The 19,117-nt window shown below is 46.0% G+C and overlaps 1 protein-coding gene across 9 annotated transcripts in view; it reads right to left on the reverse strand.

Annotated features, from left to right (window-relative positions):
- The window catches only part of Prr5l (proline rich 5 like), a 169,943-nt gene that overhangs the window by 81,802 nt on the left and 69,024 nt on the right, over window positions 1–19,117 (reverse strand). Inside the window, exon 1 of one of the 9 annotated variants that reach the window (XM_006500240.4) lies at window positions 3,033–3,149. The exons of 6 other annotated variants lie outside the window; for them this stretch is intronic. The gene's annotated coding sequence lies outside the window, so the exon portion shown is untranslated. Of the gene's footprint in view, window positions 1–2,509; window positions 2,797–3,032; window positions 3,150–19,117 lie in introns of those variants that run through there. 2 more of the 9 variants (NM_175181.5, NM_001083810.2) reach the window with 2 other exon arrangements.

The raw sequence follows: 19,117 nt of genomic DNA on the forward strand, positions 1-19,117 counted from the left end.
AAGTTAATGAGTAAGCTGAAGTTGGAACACTCAGGTAAGGCCCATCAGTGTGAGGTTCTCAGGTAGTCATTGCAATGGTATTCGTCAACAAGATAAAGAGCTTTTTTAGTAATTGTGCTGCTCTATGACGTTTGGAAAAAAACGACTACAAAGACGATGATGATGATGATGATGACGACGATGACGAAGACGCAACATGTGGACCATGGAGATGGCTCCATTGGTAAAGTGTTTGCCGCACAAGCTTAAGGACCTGAGTTCGGATCCCAGGTCTCCTGTAAAAAGCCAGACTCGAAAACTTGCTGGAATCCCAGCAATGGTGCAGGTATGCCCAGGAGCGCCCAGGGACTTGCTGGCCAGCCAATTAGCAGAATCAGTGAGTGGCCCTGACTCCAAAACTACAAATCTGCTGAGGAAGGCAATGACATTGACCTCTGGACTCAACACACACAGAGACACACACACATGTAACCAACTATATGATTATCTAGTGAACATCTGAGAAATCCAGCAGAAAGGGAGGATATCTCCAACCTCCATACTTAGAGTGGCAATCTATTGCGACCTAGTCTGACCTCTATCCCCTGTGCATGTAACCTAAAACGGACTACTTACATTGTTTGAGCTTCAGTGTGCTCACTTATTCAGTTGGCACACAGTAGTGCTCCACCAACGTTCTGGTCAGGAAATATCACCAGTCTCGGTGCAAAATGTCATCATAAAGTGAGAAGAGATGTTTACAATTTCCCCTGTTTTCCGAAGCAGGTTTTTCTGCTTTGAAGAGACTGCTATAAAAGCACACCCACTGGAATAAATACATACCCGTGCCCCTCCAGATCCGGAAGAAAGGAGCTTCAAGGCTTTAGAAACCAGCTAGACTCAGGTTAGACCTACTGTAAGCAGGCTCATTTCTACTTCCAGCTTTCTTGTACACATTTATAGGTCCAGCTGTTAGAAGTGTGGTTAAAACACTAGAAAAAGTGGTGGAGGAACTACACTCTCCACAGTACCAAGGCCGTTTCGGGAGCTCAGTACTAGAGCTCAGTACTAGAATGAGGCCTCTTCTGCTCCAGTTCCACCTGACAGACCAACTTACCCTCCTTAGCTGCATAAGGAATCTCATTGGGGACTAATTTTAAAATGAAGCTAAAATCATTTCCCTCCTAACTCAGTGGCAGCTTCGTGTTAGCAGTAACAGCACTTTCTACCACCAAAGCGTCTTAGCAGAATTAGCAATGACATTTGGAAGTACGTGGGGAAAGTATCAGTTCTAATGAATGGTCAAAAGAGCAGTCTTGAAGGCTGATGGATGCCATGCTGGAAGCTGGCAGAGGCTTGGGGTTGGGGGAAGCTGATGGGATGGAAGGCGATTGTCCAGGACCACTGTAGTCCTTATCTGAATTTGCATGGGCAAGAATTCCAAAACTCCACCCAAGTAAGGGATGCCTGGAGACGTTTTTCCAAGTGGGTCTCCGCAGCAGACATGTAGCTGAGCCGCCGCGCGTAAGCATCTCGTCTTGTGGGGCGCGACGCAGCGCAGTAATTGAAACCTTGCACACCGCAGGATTGCAGTGGCGTCTATAAATACTCTCCACTTTACTGCTGACAAGCAAAACGCGGGCTTCTGGCACCGCGGAGGAAGAGGCGGCGGTGGCATGTGATCCCCGGCAGGGCGCGGGTAGGAATCGGGGAAACCCCTACTGCCAACAAGGGCAGCACCCCAAAATCTATTCCTGAAGGATCCTTTGTAAGCACACCTAGTCCTTGTCGCTGTCCAGGCACGAACTCTGGGAACCGTAGTCTGGTCTAGAGGTGCGGGTCCCACAGCGCCCCCTGTGCGTAAAAACGCGCAGTGCGCACACGAGGCGCGCAGAGGAAATCCCGGCCCAACGCCCGGCGGGCGCGAAAGTCGAAGCGGAAAGGGGACACCGTGGGCGCCTGGCGCAGAGTCGCAGTGAACTGTCCCGAGCTTCTCACCACCACAGGCTAGGTCTCCCTCGGGCTGTCCCCTGGCTACAGTAGCCTGCCCAGCGCTCCGGGCCAACTGGTCTCCATCTACTACCTCGACTCTCACGCCTCCCTTCAAGAAAGAAGGGGACGGCTGAGAGGATGGGTTTTTCAGGCGAGTAGCCTCCTGAGCACTCATGACTGTAGATCTGCCCCTCTGGCCTTGGGAGGATGGTGCAGATACATTCTTTTTCTGCCTTCTAGCTTACTAGGGTCCCACGCTTGGCAGGATTCCCCCAAAAAGGGTTCACAGCGCTTCCTCTCCCACCGTGACCCACTACACTCAGGGCGGCCTGCCCCTTCCCTTACCCACCTCTTGGTAGTCTACCTCCCCGCCTACAGCATCCGATGCGGAGGTTCCTTAACCACGCGGAGTCTCCCCTCAGTCTCGCTGTCCCCGTGCCCCCACTCCCACCCCCAGATCACGCCAGGCGAGTTATTTTCCGAGCCTGCGAAGTTGCAGAATGATGACTTCAGGCCCTCCAGGGACTTCCCCACTCACCCCCTTGGGGTCCCCGGCGTGAGTCACCCGAGCCGAGCCGCGCACACCCACCGCTCGCCTCCGTCTCGGACTCTGAGCGCTCAGGAAAAAGTTTCCGGTGTTCCAGGGAAAGTTTTCTTGCTGGAGAGAAACTAGCGATTCGGCTGGTTCTCGCCTCGCTCGCTCGCTCGCCCTCCCCAGGTCCTCTCCCAGCTCTGCCCTACGCCGGGTCGCGTCCTGCCCAGGTTTCTCTCCGCCGTAGCTCTCAGAGTCAGGCTGGTGACTGTTTCCCTCCTCTCTCAACTTACGGCCGCCTCCTCTCCTCCTCCCTCTCCTCCTCCCACTTTTCCTGTCCGGTGCACATCGCTGTGGTTTCTCTCCAATGCCCCCGCCTCGCTTCACCCCCATCCCACGCCTCCTCTCCAACAACAAGAGTAGGCGGAAGACCCTGCGCTTAAATTCATTTCAACAATTTCAGGAAATCCAAGGTCGTGGTCCTAAAAAGCAGGGGAGGATGCTGCAAATCAGGGGAACTCTGCACTACCTTTCGAAAAGCCAAGAAGAGTTTGGTCTCCCACTGTTAAACCCGGGATGAGAAACGTCTCCAGGAGTCCAGAGGTGTTCGTGCGACCAGATACAAAAGGACTGGAGTTCTGCGGAACATTTCTGAGGCTGAGAGAGGTTTTGTTGCTGCTTTGGAGCGCGCACGCGCGAATGCGTTTTAAGGAAAGATTTTTCAAACCGATTCCACACTTGTTTGCGTCTCTTCCTTAGCGTTGTAAAACGAATTTAAGGATCTGGGGTTCAATTTTTAGGCGAAGGTTTCACGAACACGACATATCAGAATTGAAACCACAGAAAACCAACCAGTTCGAACATTTTAAAAATGTAAAATAACTTTGGAAATTCCTTGTTGTTGCTCGGTAGGTGCTAAGAATTTGAGCTGGTGGTGGAGTAATCAGGATCCTAGCACGATGGTGTTTAACCTGTTGGTCGAGACCCCTTTGTGTGGGGTGTGTGTGTGTATGTGTCACATATTAGATATCTTGTATATCAGATATACACACAATGCATAACAGAATTACAGTTAAGTGGTAGCAACAAAATAATTTTATGGTTGGGGGCAGGGGGGGGTCACCACAACATGAGGATCTGTATTAAAGAGTCACGGCCTTTGGAATGCTTAGAATCCCTGTAGCACTTTGGAGGTAGAGGAAAGAAGACCAAGAGTTTAGGTCATCGTGCTCTACACAATGAGTTCAATTTTTCATCCTAGGTTATATGAACCCATCTCAAAAAACAAACAAAACAAAACAAAACAAAAACCCTTTTCTTTAACATTTCTCTCTCTCTCTCTCTGTCTCTCTCTCTCTCCCTTTCTTTCTTTCTTTCTTTCTTTCTTTCAAGATTTATTTATTTTATATATGTGAATACACTGTAGCTGTCCTCAGACACCAGAAGGCATCAGATCCCATTACAGATGGTTATGAGCCACCATGTGGTTGCTGGGAATTGAACTTAGGGCCTCTGGAGCAGCAGTCAGTGCTCTTAACCGCTGAGCCATCTCCCATCTCTCCAGCCCACTTTTTCTTTTTTTTTTTTTTTTAATGCAACTGTTGTAGGACTCCCTGCCTAATTTTGCCCTGCGGTTGAGAAGGGACTACTTTTAAAGCGCTGTCCGACCTCATATCAACATGCAAACTTTAAAACCACAGTGACATTTGATGAAAGAAAAGATATATTGCCCTTTTTTGGTTAAGACTAAGCATAATTTGAGCTTGGTCTTGTCAGTGTAACACTATGACACTTGTGTGCTAAGGTGGGGGTGGGGGGTGTAGGTGAACCTTTGAGCCCCTTACCTGTTCAGGAATAGTGGAATAACCAGGACTACAGAAAGCCCTTAAATCTTACCCTAAGAGTCCCTGCTATAGCTGGGGAGGGCACACAGTCTAGCTCGGGGCACAGAAAGCAAGCCTTGGGGAGCCTGGGCAGTGATGAAGAAGTGAAAGCTGGCCTAGCCACCTAGGTGACACAGGCCTTGAAGTCCAGCACTCAGGGAAGCGGATTGCTGCAAGTTCAATGTCAGCCTGCTCTCTACATTTCAAGTTTCAGGACTGCCAAGGCTGCATAGAGAGATCCTGTCTCCGAAGAAAGAGAAGAAGAAAGAGAAAGAAAGAGGAGGAGGAAGCCGAAAACCCTGCAGACAAGGCAGGGTATGTACAGCACCTCCTTCCTAGCTTCCGGGTATCAGCCAATTCCAGAAGAGTTGCCAGGCCTCAGTTTACTCTCTTGAAGTGAGAGTAAAAACAATAGGCATTTGGGGTCATGGATAAGGATGTAAGGAATTCACACTGAGGACTGCACAGAAGCTCACAGGAACTCACAAGACAGAATACTGTCACTGCTGTTATTCCTGCAGTAGGGAAAGGGTAGCCTTAAGCCCAGGCATTTCCCTTGCTAGGGCTCCTCCCCTACAGTTCTTTGTTCAAGGAGACCTACTTTATTCTGTCTGCCTGTAAACACAGCACTTGCAGTAGCCAGAGAATCCCAAGTTCCAGGTCAGCCTAGGCTAGGCAGGGAAATTCTGTCTCGAAATAAAATAAATTTGCAGTTCATTCCCTCCTCCCAACACCCTTCACCATACCCCTATTTCCCTTTAGTACCCCCATTACCATGTAATATTATTACATGTTATATAAATTAATTTTCCTCGATTTACTCTCTCCCCTCCCACCTACACACACATAGAGCCATCTAAAAGCCATTCATTCCCTTTGTGCAATGATTGATATTGTCCAAGTTACTAGACCAGCACCAGGCACATAGTATGTCCATGGTAGAGACTTTAGGAATAAATTCCATGACTAAATTCATTCCACACTAATTGCCTATGACGAGTGGGGCACTGTACAATAAGGGAGAAATTACTCAACCTGTCCAAGGATGGGAGGAGCCATTCTTGCCCTGGAAGAAGTACTTCCCTGGGGAGTATTCTTGGTGAAGGAGAAAGGGGGGTGGGGACAGGAGAAAGTATCCAAACAGTTGGAGCAAACTTTAAAGAGGCTTTAACTTCAAGGTTTGCTGATTTAATTTTGTTTGTTTGCTTGCTTGCTTGCTTGCTTGTTGAGATAAGGCTCTAAAAGCCCAGGCTAGCATCCTATACCCTTAGCCCAGGATGATTTTGCACCCCAGATTCCCCTCCCTCTATCTCCTGAGCTCTGGAATTACAGGTTATCACCACCACAGCCAATTTAGTATTGTGAATAGAAGGTCTACAGAGTGAGTTCCAGGACAGCCAGGGTAACACAGAGAAACCCTGTCTCGAAAAACCAAACCAAACAAACAAACAAAACTGTCCAGTGAGCACTGTCTCTTCTTACCAAGAAACAGAGTCCTGTTTGGGAACATTTAACACAGATCATGCCATTTAAACATTCCCTCACTGGGGAGAAAATGCTTGCTAGCTCCTTATTAAGCATGTCGCTATAGAGCCTGCCATGTCCAGTCTTTGAAATGAAACTTGGCCCAAACCAGGCTTCAGCAAAAAGGGTAACTCTTAGGCAGCCCTTTATGACTAAGGGTGGGAACCTGACTTGCCAAGTCAAGCCATAGATTTGTCCTTTGGCACACTCTGTCCCAAGATGCATTGACTAAATCATGGTCCATTTTCAGGACTAGAAGTAGAGAAAAAAATAGAAAGAGAGGAAGCAGGAGGCAGAAGGGAGGATGGGGAAGAAAAGGAAAAAGCGTGTGTCTGCAGCTGGACGGGTTAGATGCAAATCATTTGAACTTCATGCTGTTCCATGTTCTTGAATCAGAAAACTTCATGTTAAAAACAGAGATTCTCAGCCTGCCATGAAGGACCTTGGAGCAGTGGTGTGAGCCTTACTGTGGGCCTGCAGGACCACATGACCAGCTCTGCAATGCTTTTCTCCCTGTTTGGAGAGGACACGCAGTTTCAAGTTTGCCACAGTCCCAGCCACTCCCTGCTTCTCTGGTTCCTGGCCTGCTTTACCAATTCTCCACCCCACCCCACCCCCACCCACCCTCACCCCCACCCCTCACTGTAGCTTGAAAGGGATGCCTGCCTGTGCTAGTAGGGAACAGAGCTCTGAGCAACAGATATTATGCAACAGAGTATCATGGGTATCAAATATTTTTCCTCAGCAAGACATCCCACTGGTTTCAGACAAAAATTTATTTTTAGTGACATCACTTGAGCACTACTAAGGTAAAGGCTGCTACTGTCTTGTTAGGGCTTTACTGCTGTGAACAGACACCATGACCAAGGCAAGTCTTATAAAGGACAACATTGGATTGGGGCTGCCTTACAGGTTCAGAGGTTGAGTCCATTATCATCAAGGTGGGGGAACATGGCAGCATCCAGGCAGATATGGTGCTGGCAGAGCTGAGAGTTCTATATCTCCATTTGAAGGCTGCTAGTGGAAGACTCGCTTCCAGGCAGGGTGAGGGTCTTATAGCCCATAGGCACAGTGACTCACCTACCCCAACGGGGCAACACCTCATAATAGTGTCACTCCCTGGACCAAGCATATACAAACCATCATATATACACTTCTTCCAACAAGGCCACACCTCTTAAAAGTGCCATTCCTATGGGGCCCATTTTGATTCAAACCCCCCTCACTGAACACTTCAGCTCGGCCTTTCAGCTGGGGTGGCAGGCAGTGAGCTTTAGGAATGAATCTTCCAGTCTCTTGTATCACAGTACTAACAATTTCAGGCACAGACTGCCCAAATCCAGCTTTTTACATGCACTCCGATCCCTCAGACAAGTGCTTTATGGACTAAACTCCCCAGCCTCCCTCCATTCCCTTTTTATATAGAGGAAGGAGACTCTAAAAATCCCGGATCCTTTGGCACAGAGGTTATGAGAACCCAGGTAGGTCTCTGAGCCGTGTGCACGCTGGAACACCATTTTCAGGCCTCAAAGCTCCAGTCATAAAAGAAGTTAATGTGGTTATCCATGATAAGTCCCAGCCTGGCTAGAGAACTTGTGTAAGCCCGCAGACATCCTCAACACTCTCCAGCCATAAAAGCAGGGCCATTTAAGTAATGCGCATCTGACTTGATTGCAAGGTATAAAATCAGCGACCTTTGGTACAGAGGGAAGGTTTAGCACACAGACTCTTCTCCATCCAGCCAACAGAAAATTCAGTACCTTGGAGTGGGTTTGGGGGAGGAGCAGGGAAGGTTTACATGACACAAACAAAGAACAAAAATTCCCTTCTACCCTTTTCTTAATAGCAACGGAGAACTTCTTCGTTGGCTTTTAACTTCCTTTTTTTTTTCTTTCTCTTTTTTCTTTTGGTATTGAAGAGAGTCCCTTGTTCCCATCTAAAGCACCTGGAAATTAATTAAATCTGAGACTACTTTGAAAAGTAGATATTACAGATAGGAAGCAAGTTGGAGAGCCAACATGATTAGTCCCATGGTTAAAGATTTCAATTATTCCTTTGCACAGTCCCAACACTATTGGTTGGCCAACACGTTGTCCGGTCATTGATTTGTATTAAGTACTAGAGGTACATGTAGGAACAAAAAGGCATGGCTCCTACCCTCCAGGAGCAGGAGACAAACATACAAGAAGGGCATCACTTTGTTATTAGTTCATTTTTTTTCTCTTGCTGCGATAGAAACCTGACCAAACCAACTAGAGGGAGGAAGGGTTTATTTTGGCTTACAGTTTCAGGGATATCAGTCCTTCATGAGGGGTGGGGGTTGAGGCATGGCGTCTGGAGTAGCAGAGGCTTCTCACACATTGGTTGACCAGAAGACAGAGAGCTCCACTAGAGGCAAGCCTGGACTGAATCCTCAGTCTCCCCTACAGGAAGCCACTTTCACCAGACATGTTTCCCTCCTCAGAGGTTCTACAATTTCCTAAGATAGGACCACAAGTTGGGAGATAAAATGTGCAAATACAATAAACCGTGGGAGATACTACCCATTCAGACTGTGACGAGTCTCAATACTGGTGAGCTTTGTGAAAAGGAGAACAGGGCACTAGTGACAAGGCAAGAAAGAAGTGCTTCATTTACTGCAGATGATCTCTCAGAGAAGATAACTGGAGTGAGACTAAATGATGAGGTGCACTCCTGGGAACATAGATGCCCCGAGTCAGGTAAGAGTTTGGAAAGTCAAGGAACATGGAAGAACACCCATATGTTTGAAACAACATAACAAACACTTGATCTTCTGGACCAAGATCAAGGTCACATCACCTAGGACCTGGTGGTCACCCGTCACTACTGGAAGTCATTTAACGGTTTTAGGACAAGTAGCACTGTAGTTTGGACCTTGAGTGTCCTGCAAAGGACCAGTTGGTAAAATCTTGGTTCTCAGTGTGGTGCTATTAAGAAAATGGGTGAGGAAGAGGATAATGTGCCCTTGAAGGGAACTCCAGTCCTTTCTTTCTCTGTTCACACAACCAGACCAACCAACCAAACCAGGAGCCAAAGCAACCCAGCATCATAAACTGATCATCTTAGGTGCATGCTATCGTGACGTAAAGCTGACTGACACAGGTAGAGCTCCACAACAAGGCAACATCTGCCCATCTAACAACACTTTTCCTGAAGAAACACAACACACATGTTCACTCATTCTGCATTAGAAAGAATCTCACTGGGGCTGGAGTCACAACTTGTGGTAGTTTGAAAAAAAAAAAAATGACTTCCATAGATTCCTAGGAGGTGGCATTACTAGAAGGTGTGGCCTTGCTGGAGTAAGTGTAATTCAGTCTTTTTAAGCTGAATGTGGACCAAGATGTAGAACTCTCAGCTCCTTCTCCTGCACCATGTCTGCCACTATGCTTCCTGTTATAATGAGAGTGGACCTCTGAAAATGTAAACAAGCCCCAAGTAAATGTTTTCCTTTATAAGAGTTGCTACTGTCATGGTGTCTTTCTCAGCAATAGAAACCCTAAATAAGCTATAGCTTGACTGTGAAGAACACTGCTGCTCTTATAGATGACCTAGGTTCAGTTCCCAGCACCCTTTTGGCACACACACACATCTGTAATTCCAGTTCCAGGGAATCTGATGCCCTCTTTTGACATTCCTGGACACCAGTCACTAACGTGTGTGTGTGTATGTGTGTGTGTGTGTGTGTGTGTGTGTGTGTGTGTGTGTGTGTGTGTGTGTGTGTAGGCAAATATTCACATACATAAAATCAAAATTATTAATCTTATTTATTAAAGACAAGGTTGATGTAGCCCTGGCTATCCTGGAACTTGATATACAGACCAGGCTGACCTGAAGCTCATTGAAATCCCCCTTCCTGAGCCTTCTGAGTGCTGGAATTAAAGGCATGTGCTACCATGCCAAGCAATTCTTTTTTTAAAAGGAAATTCTTATCCAGCTAGAGATAAGATTGAGCAAGTAAGGGTGAGATAAAGATCTCACCAGATGGCAAGATGAACTAGAAAAAGAACAGCGGTGATCAGCAGGGTCCCTTAGAGTGTGGCTAAGGTAAACCAAGGAAGAAATCAATGAGGAAGCTTAGGAATCTAACACTGATGACCTGGGGTCTATGATAGCATTAGTGATGCAGGACTGTGCTGGGTCTATGAGGAAAGGCAAGTCCTCATTGGCAATGTTTTGTTTTTCAGTGGGGATGCTGGGTTACAATACAGGGCAGCACTCAGTTATCCATTAAGATCCGGTCAATGGGGAACATTCCAAATAAATACTATTGCTCATCCAAACCTTCGTCAACCGTCACCGAAGGCATTTGAAAGGCACCTCTGCTAAGAACACCCACACTTCTGACTCCAATATAAAGGTGGATGGCTCAAGGGGCTGGAAATGTCTGTCAGACTCGACCACAAGAGAACCATGCTCAGCACTTATTCTTGCTGGGGGCCCGGGTTCAACTTCCACCATTCACATGATGGCACACAACAATCAAGATCTCAAGTGCCACGTGATCAACACCTTCTTCTGACCTCTGCAGACACCAGGCATGAATATTGTGCACAAACATACATACAGGCACAATAATCAAACACACAAAATAAATAGGCACTTTTTTTTTGTTTGTTTTTTCAAGACAGGGTTTCTCTGTGTAGCCCTGGCTGTCCTGGAACTCACTCTGTAGACCAGGCTGGCCTCAAACTCAGAAATCCACCTGCCTCTGCCTCCCAAGTGCTGGGATTAAAGGCGTGCGCCACCACTGCCCATAGGCACATCTTTAATAACAACAATAACAACAACAATAGTAATAATAATAAATTAATGCAGGCTAGAAGATGAGAAGATGGCTCAGTGGATTAAAATATTTGCCCCTGTCTGAATCCCTGAACACTAAAAGCTGGAGGTCAAGCACAAGCTTCCGCAATCGCAGGACTCTTTTATTATTATTATTATTATTATTATTATTATTATTATTATTATTATTATTATTAGATTTTTTTCTTTATTTACATTTCAAATGCTATCCCGAAGGTTCCCTATACCCTCCCTCTGCCCTGCTTCCCTACCCACCCACTCCCACTTCTTGTCCCTGGTGTTCCCCTGTACTGGGGCATATAAAGTTTGCAAGACCAAGGGGCCTCTCTTCCCAATGATGGCCGACTATGCCATCTTCTGATACATGTGCAGCTAGCGACATGAACTCTGGGGTACTGGTTAGTTCATATTGTTGTTCCACCTATAGGTTTGCAGATCCCTTCAGCTCCTTGGGTACTTTCTCTAGCTCCTCCATTGGAGGCCCTGTGTTCCATCCAATAGATGACTGTGAGCATCCACTTCTGTGTTTGCTAGGCACTGGCATAGCCTCATAGGAGACAGCTATAGCAGGGTCCCTTCAGCAAAATCTTTTGCAGTTGTAGGACTCTTGTGTGCAGATGAAAGATCAAGAATCCCCAGCTCTCAGACCAGCTACCCTGATTGAACTCATCAGTGAAAGAGGAGGCGCCTTGGTCTCAGACAAGGTAGAAGGTGAGACTGACATCCAAGGTTGTCTTCTGACCTCCATGTCGTGTGTGCCATAGCATGCGTATGCCTTCATTCACACACACAAGTAATGTGTACAGATGAATAACCTCCACCCCACACACATACACACACACATTTTTTTTTAATTTTTAAATTTTAGACTTAAAGAATTAAAACTAAAATTCTGTTTGTGGAGCTGGTGAGGTGGCTCAGTGGTTTAAGGCCCTTCTTTGCTTCCGAGCCTGCTGACCTGAGTTGGATCCCTGGGACCCACATAGTGTAAGCAAGGAACAATGCCTGAGAATTATTCTCTGACCTTCACATGTGCACGCACACACACATAGAGAGATAGAGTCAGAAAGACAGAGACAGACAGACAGACAGACACATAGAGAGATATAGAATCAGAAAGACAGAGACAGACAGACAGACAGACAGACAGACAGACAGACAGACAGACAGAGACAGAAAGAGAACAAATAAATACAATTTAAAAAATTTAAGTATGAGGTGTGGTGGTACATGCTCTTAATCCCAGGACATACAAGGCAGCATTAGCAGGATTTTAAGTTTCAGGCCAGCCTGTACTATACAGTCTTGTCACAAACAAACAAACAAACAAACCACATCAGAAACAGAAACTTGAGTCCACACATGGTTTAAAATGATTGACCTCTCCTGGTTGATCCAACAGCCCCCAGCAAAACCTGTTCGACCATGTGATGCATTCTTTGTTTCCTGGCAACCCTTGCAACTCTTGACCACTCTACTCCTTATGGCCTTTCTCCCTTTCTCCCTTACTGCAAAAGCAATAAGGCCACATCAGGGTTTCTTGATCCCCTGAATAATATCACCAACTTATTGGCTCTCTCCCTTTTCCTGGCCCCATCATTTTCTCAAGAGCCTTCTGCCTCGTTCTCTGGGTCCAATCCTTCATCACCAGCAAAATCCTAGAAACTCCAGCTTCTTATTGGCCTGTATGCCCAAACTTAGGAGCATTTAATATTTTGATCTCAGGACACTTGTAGTCATTTTTAAGAAGTGATTCAGGATCCTAAAGAGCTTTATTTGTCTAGCATCTGTTCATACTTCCGATATGCAAAATTACAAGTTAAAATGAAAATTTTAATATAATCAAATCACCATGTATTTTATGAAAGATAAGATTGTTCAGAATGATAACATACTGGGAAGGAAGAAACTGTTGCATCTCTCTGAGACTCTTTTCTATCCAGTTGAATAGAGGACAGTAGGATTCTGCTATCTTTGCATTCAGTCTAGCCTTAGCTGTCCTGGAACTCACTCTGTAGGCCAACTGGGCCTTGAGCTCAGATATACACCTGCCTCTGCCTCCTGCGTGCTGGAATTAGAGGCGTGCTTCACCACTACCCAGCTTCCCATTCCGCCTTTTGCACTGACACATATACATTGCCTCCAGAATAGCAGCACACTTATAAAAACGTTGCAGTAAAGAAGGTAAATAGTACCATAGGATTTCTATGAAAGTGGTGTTATCTCATGGAGCTCTGGCAGGATCCTGGGGATGACCTTGGATCTTGGAACACCTGCAGAATGACAGTCTTGATTGGAATGCAGGCTGTTACCTGTTTCCCCACAAATCCTCCGAACAGTATAGGTTGCTCTCCAGTGTTCCTCGAACTGCTGAGCTGGGAGTGAGAATGTTTGTTTTCCTTGTTATTCACGTTCCTGCCAGACCACAATCTCTCCCTCAGGATGGGTGCAACATCATCAGGTCTTTCTGTTCATGGCCTTTTCTCTCTGTGGTCTCTGTTGACTCCAGGGTTATCCCCATCTTTCCTCCAGTCTTTCACTTCTAGCTTATGGTCACTCTCCTAGCAATGGCTCGTGCCACACTTCTTGATAGTTTTCATATCCATAGAAAGGATCTTTGTGAAGCCATGGCAGATCAGATCCTTGTTTCCCAATGACCTTGCCCTTTCCTCTACAGCCACTGTTACTCTCACGGTCAGCCTTGACCTTGTCACTTCCTGTGGACTCCCTCTCCCCCTCTAACCACCACATCCCATCTTCCCAGCAAGAATTTTAACATTCTAACTCCACTGGGGCCTCAGTTGTAACTAATAGCTTTCCTTTCTGTTTTAGTGATGCCCCAGTGAAACTTACTGGACATATGTGAAGTGTTCGCAATGCCGCTTGACACATAGCATTGTATTTTTTTAAAAGCAAAGGTAAATCTTAGATGTGGCATTCAAAGTGAGAAGAGAATTTAGACACAGTGTCTCCAACTCAATATGTAGCCAAGGATGGCCCTGACTCCTCATCTTCATGCCTTTACCTCCTAAGTGCTGGCGTTACAGATATTTTCAGTTTTAGGCGAGCCTGGGATCACCAAACCTAGGGCTTTGTACCTGCTAGTCAAGCAATCTGCCATCTGAGCTACGTCCCTGGCCCCAAATAAGAAAAGGTTTTGAATTTATTGTCTGTGCTTATTTCCCTTGGTAAATAATCACAGTTCCTTCATGACCCAGTCCAACATCTGTTTATTTTAGCTTTTTTTTTGAGCTTCTGAATAATAATGAAGTTTAGGGAGACTTCAGTAAGTCAGCCAGGAATGAATATATATATATATATATATATATATATTCATTATATTTTATATATATATATATATATGCTGGGTGTGGTGGCATATTCCTTTCATCCCAGTACTTGGGAGGCAAAGGCAGGTAGATCTCTGTAACTATGAGACCACTCTGGTCTACATAATGAGTCCCAGGCTAGCTAGGGATACATTATAATAAGTCTTTGTCTCATAAAACAGTCATCATCAAAGTAAGTCAAGGCATTCATATCTTCCCCACTTCCAAAACTCATGTAACCATAACATGAATAATGACATACAATAATGATCAGTTATAGACAAAAGCAGATGGACCAAACAAGAGGTCGCTCATGTTTGCCCATCCCTGTTCTGGAGGGAAGAGGGACATAAAGGAGGAAGAAAGCAGAGAGAGAAGAGAGAAAGGAGTTCTGTGGCTCCTGAGGTAGAATTTTGTCCAGAAGATTTCCTCTAAGTGAGTCAGAAGCCTGATAAAAACTCCCCTAAGGAGACTAGGGAGATGGCTCAGTGGATAAGGCACTTGCCGTGGATCCCCTGAACCCACATAAGAACCAAGCGTGTGCAGCGGCTCCTCTGTAGTCCCAGTGCTCGGGAGGCAAAAACAAATGACCCCCACAGCAGCATGACCATCTACACGAGCAGGAATAAGGGAGCCCCAGGTTCAGCAAGAGGCCTGGCCTCAAAATAGAGATTAAAGAGGATATCCAGCGTAAACTTTGGGCCTTTACACACACATGCATATACTTTCATGCACACGCGTACCACACACACACACACACACACACACACACACACACACACACTCCCTGAAGGCAACCTGGTTCACTTTCTTTAGTATAAAAGCTTCTTAGGCCTCTTTCTTCAAGATCAAAGTCCCATACACTGCCCTATGCCAGGTTCATCTGATACAAAGTGCAATTATGGGATTAAGTTCTCCAGAGACTGGCATAGAAACCAGATCACTAATGAACATAGAACCTGTAAAGTCTTTCAGGACTTTGCCCAGAATTTCATTGATAAGTTATGCCTTATTTGTTTATTTATTTATTTATATTTATTTCTTTATTTCTTTATTTTTCCGGAGACAGGGTTTCTCTGTGCAGCCCTGGCTATGCTGGGATTCACTCTGAAGACCACGTGCCCCTGCCTCCTGCGAGCTAAGATTAAAGGCATGTGTTACCACATCTGGCTGATAAGTTATCTCTTCAGATAAAATATGTCATTTATAGGAAATACATGGATTTTTCTTTGGTCTTTTGTTTCCTTAAGAAAACAATTCTTTGTGTGTGTAATATATACTCTCTGCCCCTCCTTTTCTCCCTCCCCTCTTCCCTCTCCCCTCTTCTCTCTCCTTTACCCCACATACATACAACTATGAAACTATATGTAGCAAGTGTAGTTGGCACTAATCAGATACACGCAATATGTCAACCCTGCAATATGTCAACCCTATTGAGGGACTTTGCTAGCATAGCTTTGACCCCTGGACAAGCTGTAAAACGGCTGTTATTACTCCCATTGCACAGAAAACCACCTCGAACTTAAAAAAAAAAAAAATGGTTGAGACCTTTCACAAGCTCTCGCAGACTATTAGAAACAGAAACAGCCACGAATTACATTATTTTATTTACTGTTGCTCAGTCTTTCCCAACTCCTGTCATCTTTCCTTTGCAATTTCAGAAGAAGCAGTCATAGAACTGCCTGGGAAAAAGAAGTGTTCTCAGCCGACGCATCCATTCCAACTGTTGTGGGCAATGAGGGAAATTGTGAGGAACAGAAAATGAAAGCCATCAGAGCAAACATGCTGTTGTCCCCAAGAACCAACTGGGGTCTGCCTGAGCTATCGTGTCCAGCCCGGTCAAAGTGAGCCATGCCAGACAGGGTGCACAGCCGCTGCACAAAGAGTTCTCTGTTTATTCTCCACATGATCGAGTCGTCCTTCTGTCCCAGCAGGAACCCAGACCAGCTCCTCACTCAACATTTCCTCCTAGGGACTGCACTTGGGCCACCTCGAAACAGTATTTCACACCCTGTCACCAAGGAAGTCTAGAGAGCCCTCTTAGACATCTGTTTCTGAGAAAGGGCAATACTGCAAGATTCTGCCACTATTACTGGAATAAGATACTTAAATGATTCTCAGAAATCCTGACTACAGCTGCTGATGTAACTCAGTCGGTGCGGTGCTTGTCTAGGATGTATGAAGACTGGTTCAATCCCCAGCACTGACTGAACCCAGTGTGGTGGTGCACCTCTGTAATCCCACAACCAGGAAGGTGGAGGTAGGAGAGGGTCATCCTGTATACATGGCCAGTTGCAGCTCAGCCTAGATTATAAGAGAGCTGGGAGGGAGAGAGGGAGGAAGGGAGGGAGGGGGAGGGGGGAGAGAAGGGGGAGGAGCGAGACCCTGCATACAGTATGCATTAGTATATTAAGACCTCAGAGGTAGTCTTCAGAAAAGGAAAATTCAACAGCTTAATTTCTGCACATGGAACGTTCTTAACAGCTTCACCCTGCAGAGCGTAGCCGGGATGTGTTGCCCAAGACAAGAGAACCCTGTCCGTCAAATGTGCTTTGCGAAGGGCTGGGGATGGTTTCAAGATCGAGGAGAGATCTTAATTGAGTCTCCTTGGTAGCCCCCGCTTTCTGAAGTTTAATTTCTTGGATGACTAGTCTGCTGATAGTATCAGAAATTTACAGACGGGGGAAAAAAAAAAACAGTCCTGCTTCACTTTCCAGTGCAGAAGCAGAAGGAGTAACCTTGAACAATCTGGCCCCTTGTCCTGCTCAGGTGCCTCCTCCTGAGAACCCACCAGCTTCTTTCTGATAAAGCCCAAGTCCTACTGTGATGTGGTCTAAGGACATCTGGATGTACATGAGATGTCAGCCTCAGCCCAGCATCCCACCCCACCCCACCCCACCCCACTCCACCCTACTCTGTGCCTCCACGGTCAGTAACTGTGGAGTCCTCAAGGCCTGTCTGAGTTACACACACAATGTGAAACTGCTGAGTGGAGGAGAGCCAGAGGTAAGTGCTCAGGGAGATCAGATTTACAAAGTAAGGAGGAGAGGGAAGAAAGAGAAAGAAGAAGGAAGTTAACTATGGTTTGCACACCTCAGCTTGCCCAACATCGCACCTCTAGCAAGAAGCACCGGGCCTCTGGCACAGACCATCTAAGTGCTTTGGCACCTCAGCAAGCTGCCAGGACTTGTGGTAATGAGCAGAAGCCCTCCGCTGGTTTCACCTGCTCAGTGCATTGACTCTGGTCAGATTTGAGTTTGCACCAAGCACTGTGGTATAAGCCTATAATCCCATCACTCTGGAGGTGGAGGCCAGAGGCCCAAAATTCAAGTTCATTCTGGGCTTCCCATTGAGCCAGAGGCCAGCTTGGACTACAGGAATCCCCCTTTCAGATAGCCCAGACTGTAACTTGCATAATAAAATTGTGTGTGCAGATGACACCCCCTTTCTTTGTGCTTGATAGTAACAAGAGCTAAAATGTATTGAGCACTTAACACGTATCACACTTCAAGGACTTCACAGAGCTCGTTCCTCACAGCTATCCCCAGAAGCAAACACAATTACATCTTTACAGGCCAGAAAACTGTGTGTGATGGAAAATAGTTGCTTTAGTCTCTAATTCAGTGGTGGAGGCAGATTTGAGCTGATGCAATTTAACCCCAAACTTCAGAGATAACCTAGAGAAGCAAAGAACAGAGACAACGGGCCGGAGAGATGGTTCAGTAGGTAAGATGCTTGCAGTGAAAGCTTGAGGCCTTGAGTTCAGATCTCCAGCCCTCACATAAAAGCAGGGTGCTACGGTGTCCAACTGCAACGCCAGCGTTAGGGAAGCAGAGACAGACAGACCCACGGGGCTCACTGGCCAGTCTGTTCTAGCCACGTTGGTGAGCTCTAGTTTCAGCGAGGTCTCAAAAGAGCAAGGTGGAGAAATAACTGAGAAGACAACTAATGTCACTCTGACTTCTACACACACATGAACACATACATACATGCATACATAACCACAAACACAAATACATTAAAAGGAATAAAGTGGAGCAATGAATGAAGACACCCAGCACTGAACTCTGGCATCATGTGCATGTGCACATATGTACATACATGGCCACACACAAACACATGCACACACACATAAAGAACTCAGGCAGGCAGCACTCATACTTGGAAGGTTAGACATATATAGCTTATTAATTTGACCTGTCTTCGTCTGCTGTTATGTGTGTTATGCAGAATTCCAAGCTCATTACAAATAGTCACTCACTTAATTCTTCTGTCATCAGGATGCACCGTTGAGGCCACTTGTTTCTATGACTTTTCTCACTTCATAATGAACAAACTGAGTCTCAGAGGTACAGAGAGTTAAGTCTCTTTGAGACTGAAAACCCAAGAATTCTGCCTCTCTAATCTGTGGAATTAGCCACTACCAACAAGAACATGACTGTGCCTTATTTGAAATCAAATAACCGGGCTAGAGAGATGGCTCAGTGGCTAAGAGAGCTGGCTTTTCTTCCAGAGGTCCCAAGTTCAATTCCCAGCAACCACATGGTGGCTCACAACTATCTGTAATGGAATCTGATTCCCTCTTCTGGTGTGCATGAAAACAGAACAGTATGTATACATAAAATAAAGAAATTATTTAAAACAAATAAGATTAAATAACCTTCAGAGGCCAGTAGCTGAACACAGTCTGCAAAAGGAAAGCAGGGACATCCGTATTCCTGGAGGTTCACAAGCCAAAGGCGAGCTAATCACTGTTCAGTGTAGAATTCCCAGCTGGATGGGATCCTGTTGGCCCTTCTGCAAGTTTATAGCCAATTGGGTAGTTTTGGTTTCTGTTTGCTGGAGGTTGGTTTCCTTCAGTCTAGCTGGTGCAAGATTTTGCTGTCAGCGAAGAGGATCAGGAAAGTGGGAAAAGGCTGACTGTAAGGGAACCGACTCCCTCTGCCCAGTGCACTTGACAGAGGTGGGCTCAAAGATGCTGATCTTGGAGCTGAGACCCTCCCTCCTTTGCAGGAGATGTCTCTCACATCAAATCCTCACTCTTTCAAAAC

Source organism: Mus musculus, chromosome 2 (genome assembly GCF_000001635.26).
Source record: "Mus musculus strain C57BL/6J chromosome 2, GRCm38.p6 C57BL/6J".
Taxonomy (NCBI): Eukaryota; Metazoa; Chordata; class Mammalia; order Rodentia; family Muridae; genus Mus; species Mus musculus.